General features: G+C 41.3%; 1 non-coding gene across 1 annotated transcript; it reads left to right on the top strand.

The window, feature by feature from the left end:
* The first annotated feature begins 5,425 nt into the window (after positions 1 to 5,425).
* On the top strand, positions 5,426 to 5,498 carry Trnav-cac (transfer RNA valine (anticodon CAC)). Its single transcript has one exon. It is a non-coding gene; the product is annotated as a tRNA-Val (tRNA).
* The last annotated feature ends 1,720 nt before the right edge of the window (positions 5,499 to 7,218 follow it).

Raw genomic sequence — 7,218 nt, 5'->3', positions numbered from 1 at the left:
TTAATATAGATTTTTCAGGGAATATCTCTCAACTCTTAGGCACAATTTATACCTCGCGTACTGGATGGCTACCTCCTTAAACGTGAACAAATCAGAAATAATTCGTACATACAAAAGGGTCTCATTGCATCAAATTCTGGAATCTGTGACACTGTGAGATACCTGGGAGTAACACTACAAAATGTGCAACAGACATCTGAAATCAACAGCAAGAAACACAAATGGAAGACTTACTGTCTGTTACGATAACTGTAGAGAAATGCTGCGTGTTGAAAACTGCGACCTATTCAGGATACTGCCCCACCGTCTGGGATGTTCGCCAAATCGACCAAATGGAAGATGTCTAAAGAATATTGCAAGGAATGTAAGGAGCGTTTTAGCACAGGCGGCAATGTCTGTGTGATACTCAGGCAACCTAAATGTTAATCGTTTGTAGTAAGGCGACTTCTGCAAATTTAGAGAACTAGTAAAGAGATAAACTGCGGTAAAATTCTGCTGCCACCGTCACATGCCTTACACATGGCTCATGAGAATAACATTAGAGTGCAATTGAGGCTCGTAGGGAGGTGTACAGAAGAAATTCGTCACACTCTCCAGGTCAGGCTTTCCTCCAATCGAAAGTTTGTTTCAATAGCATTTTACTTAAGTGACAGAAAAAGTTATAGAACCAACTGAGGACTGAATCCTGGACTTTTATATTAGCAGTCTGGCACCCACTGAGGCACACCTAAGCAACTGGAATATGAAAAGAAGTGGTTAATGCTGATGCAAAACTCCCTGCATAATGCAATGCAATGTGGTTTGTAATATATGAAATGCAGTACACTAATGTAGATTGCCACAGCTTTTTTGTTGACTCTAACAGAGGTTACCCAGTGTTAAGGCACTGGTTTGGTCTGTGGAAGTTGCAGGATTCGAAACCACATTCGACCATCCTGATTTAAGTTTGAGATCTCGAGCCATTTCGTTCCAGTTGAGCTGTTACTCGGTTTTTATTGAACTCTCGACGCAATGCTAAAGTCGTTCTTCTTAGCCTTTTAACGATCTCCATTTCGACATGTCTTTGGACTCTGGCTTATCTTCCTCGTTTTTTTCAATGAAGAAAACTGCTCTCTTGAGTCTTTTATTTGCTCTTGTGGGACAAAACTAAGTTGTTCAAATGTTCAAATGTGTGTGAAATCTTATGGGACTTAACTGCTAAGGTCATCAGTCCCTAAGCTTACACACTACTTAACCTAAATTATCCTAAGGACAAATACACACATCCATGCCCGAGGGAGGACTCGAACCTCCGCCGGGACCAGCCACACAGTTCATGATTGCCAAAACTAAGTGACAGGTTGCCAGTTTAGGTGAACAGAACTGCTGATGCGCCGATAGCAGCTGGTCTATTTTCGAAAAATCACAGTATCCAGTGCTGATTGAGTGGGGGACGCTGTCATGCTGCCTCATCTACGGATGCTTCTCAGTTCCAAGCGCAATGGCTTTAGCAGTAATGGTGTGTACCTACCTTTGTTAAACCCTGTCAGTGTAGCGTGTGTACAAAGGTCGATTTACAGGTCTCGTAAATTTCTGCGGAGTAGCGTGGAATTTTCTGATTCTGCATGATTGCTGGTGAGCGTCATTATCGTAACAATTTTGTAAAGGTATTTAACTGGTTAAACATGCAGGTTTATCCTGAAAGCTACTGCAAGCAATCCGTTTACACCGTTCCGTAGTACTAGATAAAGATGAGTATGGTGTAGTACTAGATAAAGACGAGTATCGTGCAGTTATGTTGTGATCTTCAGTTCGAAGACTAGATGCAGTTCTTCAAGCTAGTCTATCCGGTGCAGTCTTTTTTTCTTTGCGTAACTACTGCAACCCACATCCTTTACAACCTGCTTACTGTATTCAAGTCTTTGTCTTCCTGTACAATCCCCCCCCTTTCGATTACCAAACTGACGATTCCATGAGGCTTCAAGATGTGTCCTAATAAGCGAGCCCTTCCTTTAGACAAGTTGTGCCAGAAACTACTTTTTTCCCAATTCGAATCAGTGTCTCCTCATTAGTTACTGGAGCCACCTAATTTTCAAAGCTCTCCTGTAGCACAACATTTCAAAAGCATCAATTCTCTTCTTGCATGAGCTGTTTATCGTACGTCCTCTAATTTCGTACAATCCTGCACACCAGACAACTTCAGAAAAAAAACTTCGTATCACTTAAACCTATGTTTCATGCTAACAAATTCCTGTTTTACAGAAATGCTCATCTTTCTCATCAGTTATTTTACTGCCCATATAGCAAAACTCATCAACTAATTTCAGTACCTCATTTCCTAATCTACTTCTATCATCTTCGCCTGATGTAATTCGACTACATTGCTTTACCCTTGTTTTACTTTTATTGGTATTTCAGCCTGTAGCCTGTTTTCAAGTCACTATCCATTCCGCTCAACTGTTGTTCCAAATTCTTTGCCGTCTCTGACACAATTACTGCGTCATTCATTTCGATATTGACGGGGGACGAATTGAGTTGAGGTGGAGTTGATGGGGCTTTTGCTCCGGCACTCAACACTGTTTATTACTGGTCAATAGGCTTGAAGCTTGGTCATACGAGAATCGCACAGTCGCCGTAGCGAAAACTAACCTTTGAGACATCGTCTGTAAAAAGAATTAGTAAAATCAATCGTATCGTGATAAATACCAACTCATTCATATCTGTGGAATTGTTCAGGTGGTAGGTATGTCAGTCAACAGGTGCGCAATACCCTGAATGACGTTTAGTGTGCGATGGGTGCAACGCATGTTGGCTCCAGATCAGTATGCTCATTTCAAAGCTGTTCCCTAAAAATGTAAAGACTAAAACCAGAGTTATGCTGGGACTGTAAGCTTATCGTTAAAAATTTACCTTTACTAGTACATTAGGACTGACGGGTCTTGTCGTTAGACGTTATTTTCGGTATACGTATAACAAGAAGCTGTCGAAAAGATAATTTAAGACACAGCACGTGTCTTCAGCCGCAAGTGATACACAAAGCAAAAGGAAGACTTACTTCGTATTAATACGATTTGGAGACATGCTTTGTCGTGTCGATCAGGAATATGACAATTGAGGTACATAACATCTGTTTTATATGTCTTGAAAATGGCCTCTAATCCGGAAACTAATCCTAATGAACCAGCTAATTTAAATTTTTGGCCATAACTTTCAAACCCTTGGAAACAGTTTTCGTAACCTTTCACGAGTTCGCAGCGGCTATGGAATCCAACGTAAGAAATATGTTTGTAGAAGTTGAAGCATAATCTGGACTTCTGTGGTCGTTATATGGCGATTGTCAATACAGGATACCATCGTGACAACCTGGAGACGAAACTGCAGTCAAAATAGAGAATAGATGAACCTTTTTTTTTTGAGGTTGCCGGTCTGTGTCTAACCAACATTACTAATATGAAAAGTATCTTTGAAATAGTCCAACAGCAAAGATGTAAGCACTGACGGAAATAAATTATCATATTAAAACATTTTACTGACTTTATTGTCATTATAGTATTAAAATCCTAGGTATCTGTGGCATGTTGAAACATGGGATAATGGAGGGGGATGGGCAGTAACCGTAGACGTGGATAATGTACTGCGCGAAAGTAGCCTTCTGAACAAAAGCTACGAAGGTGGTTTGATAAGTCTGGTAAAAAAGAAGGAAAAAAAGTTTGGTTTCGTTAACAACTCACCTTACCTCCCGATATAGTCTCCTTTGAGATATACGTAAGTCTGGTGAACAGGATGAATGAGGGACAAATTCAAAGCCCAGTTCGTGCACTCTCTCCATTGCTAGCGCTGATGTGTGGGATGGTGCATTGTCCTGGTGAAAGTGCACTTTTTTGCGTGCCAGTCTTGGTCTTTCTTTCGTCAATGCAAGTTTTCAAACGATAAAGCATAATAGGGTACAGCTATGATTCTGTCTTTTTCCAAGTAATCAATGAAGATTATTCCTTGGGAACCCAAAAAAAAAAAAAAATAGTGTCCATAATCTTACCAGCTGACAAAATGGTCTTTTGGTTCTTCGGTGACCTTTCACCAGGTTTTGTCCAGTGTTTTGGTTGCCGTTTTGACTCGGGTGAGTAATGATGGATCCAAGTTTCATCAACAGTCACAAGTCGGCGCAAAACATTATGCGCATTGCGAAAATATTGCCAGACATTATGTTGAAATGTTGTGCCGGATGCACTTTTGGTCAACTGTGAGCGATCACGGCAACCGCATCTTCATCGCCAATTCTCCGTGCAGGATATTGTGCACACGAGCAGTTGAACGCCTACAGACTCAGCAAACTTACGAATTTTTATTCTGCAGACGACCGGAGCGCGCTAGCCTTCGGCATTTGTCCGACCACGTTTCAGTTAATTAATCCTAAAGTAAATCGTCTTCAGTGATGGTGCGGATTCCTCGTGAAATTCTTCCAGTTCTGTTTTGATTGTTGCGGCGGTCCAAACCTTCGAATGAAAATGTTTAATAACGAAACTCGGTTTTCTCCATACTCAATCGCACTCGACACGCTGACCAATCCAGGCTGCTTTCAGCAATGAATTGTACGCTGTACATTGTTGAAATTCTTTGCAGGATCCTTCGAATAATGAAGCTTACCAACCTTGTAGGCGCAACAAGTATGTACCATTCTTTCATAGAAATTTACCAGAGTTATCAAACGACCCGCGTAGAAAAAACTGGAGCGGATTTAGCTATCACTCTCTGACCAACAGACGGCAAATGTGAAACAGATTTGGACAACTATCCAGTCACGAATCAACTGTGCTCCCTAGCAGAATGGAAGTCAGAATCTGCGCCTGTATTAGATTTTGTATTACGCATCACTCGTGGCAATTTTGCATAGTTCGAAACGAAATACTCTTTTTGTTGAACTTGAACTATAAATAGTATTTACTTAAGTTTTTTAGAAAACATGTCACTACTCGTATGAAATCATTAACAAAATCTGTTACTAATAGTCAGTTTTGACTGGAGCATTGTGTTAGCTGATATTGTAGAAATGTTGTGCAGTTAGGGTCTAGCGTACGTCGCGTTCAGTTTCGTTTCTTTTAATCTCATCACTGCATTTTCCATTCCTTTTTTCGTCATCGTATACTTCACACTATTAGAACTGGCTTCGTTAAGCATACCAATACCGCACTTTAAAGAATGCATTTAGTTTCAGGTCAACCGTTGGAGATCACTGCCTAGTAATTAAAGCCGGCACGCTAACCAACCAACCTCGGAATTTATAAAACACTCCTTTTATTGAAATGGAAAATTTGTACTAAATCGATGGTGCACATTTACCCGTGTTGAAAAATTTTACTATGAAAATGATTTAAAATTTCATTAAAGGAAAAATTTAGCAGTCAAGTGTTCCCTCTTTGAACGTAATAAAAGCCATACAACACACGGCGTTTCCGTAGTGTAGTGGTTATCACGTGCGCCTCACACGCGCAAGGTCCCCGGTTCGATCCCGGGCGGAAACAAATATTTTAAACTTCACTGACGGTTCTCGGTGAAAGCTCCTAATGGTTTTCAGTGAATGCTTGTACTCTCGAAAATGACAGCTCCGTTTCATAGGTGCTGAAACACCTATTGAGATTGTAAATCCATGTCAGTATACACACTTTTTATATCACAGTGCAGAGACAAGAACGAACATGCTGATTAGTTTCCACATGCAATCGCTTGTGTAGAAAAATGAAAGCATGAACCGTCTCCAGTGACAGACAGTTATCTGTTGCTGCCCAGGTCAGTAAGCTGAAAACGAGTGATGGAAGTATTTGAGTGGGACCTCATCCTTAGCAGTTTGCTCTTCTGTATTATGCGTCGGAAAAGTTTTCTTGGTGATGTCTTCATATACTGTTACAGTATATGTACTATACATTTTTGGACTCTTCAAGTGATGCGAAAATATGAAAGCATGTGGAGTAGATGTCATGCTTATAACAATATCCTTAGCATTTACTTGAAGATATGCTACACCTTGTGACGAACTGTCAAAGGCAATTTACACAATGCAACACGACTGGAAGTATTGTAACTGATGCTATAGGACGCTTCAAGAACGTGTCTTTAACTAAACGTAAATCGAGACTTAATTACGTGGACTACAGCTATGGCTGCAATGGTTAATTTCATTAGTTTACACGTAGTCTTGATGTATTACAAGGGGCGTTCAAAAAGAAGTGAGCCGGAGGCATAATTACAGAAACTAGTACCTGTATGTTGGAAGTATTGACCCTGGCTGTTGAGACACTCGTCCCACTGTGACACAAGGCGGTGAATGGCTGTCTCATTAAATTCCCGGGGCTGCGATGTTAACCAATTCCGCACGTACAGCTGGACCTCGTCGTCCGAGGTGAATCGTTTGACCCTTAGAGCCTTTTTAAGGGGACCAAAAATGGCGTAATCACAGGGAGAGTGTTCCTGACTGTATGGAGGGCGGCCGAGAACCTCCCATTTGAATTTCTGCAGGAGTCAACGACTTTGTTGGCCGTATGAGGCTTTGCATTGTCGTGGAGCAGAATGACCCCATGGGTGATGTTGCCTGGTCGTTTAGATTTGATCACTTGGCGATGGGCGGTCAAGTTTTACGAGTAACCCTGGGCATTCACTGTTGTCCTTTGCTGCAGGACGTGAATCAAAAGGGAACCATCTTGGTCGAAGAAGAACGTCAGCATAGGGGCAAGCGATTCACCTAGGATGAAGCTGTACGTGCGGAACTGGTTAACATTGCACCCCCGGGAATTTTATGAGACAGCCATTCACCGCCTTGTGTCAGAGTGGGACAAGTATTTCAACAGCCAGGGTCAGTACTTCTAACGTACTGGTACTGGTTTCTGTAATTACACCTCCGGCTCGTTTCTTTTTGAACGTCCCTTATATGTCATGATGGTCATCGAATGTTTTCATGGAGACGGCCTGTATTAAAAGTGTGGGAAGTAAATACGGAAGAGGGAGTTGGATTCTTTAAATATGGAGGGAAATATGTAGGATATCTGAGAGTTTCATAGACAGGTGAAGGTGATATTGGTGTTACGTGAGGAATTACTTCGCAGAAGATGCGGATGTTGTATATTGGGAAAGTACCCTGGTCAAGGTTTTGAAAATGCAGAGAAATACCGACATAGAGTGAAAACGACGGATCTGTTAAATTGGGAGTTATGGATATAAGCCTATATCTGGTCTGACAATATGGTCATG

The sequence above is a fragment of the Schistocerca nitens genome, chromosome 9 (genome assembly GCF_023898315.1).
Source record: "Schistocerca nitens isolate TAMUIC-IGC-003100 chromosome 9, iqSchNite1.1, whole genome shotgun sequence".
Lineage (NCBI taxonomy): Eukaryota > Metazoa > Arthropoda > Insecta > Orthoptera > Acrididae > Schistocerca > Schistocerca nitens.
Note: the sequence above shows the minus strand (reverse complement) of the source record. Positions and strands in the feature narration are given on the sequence as shown.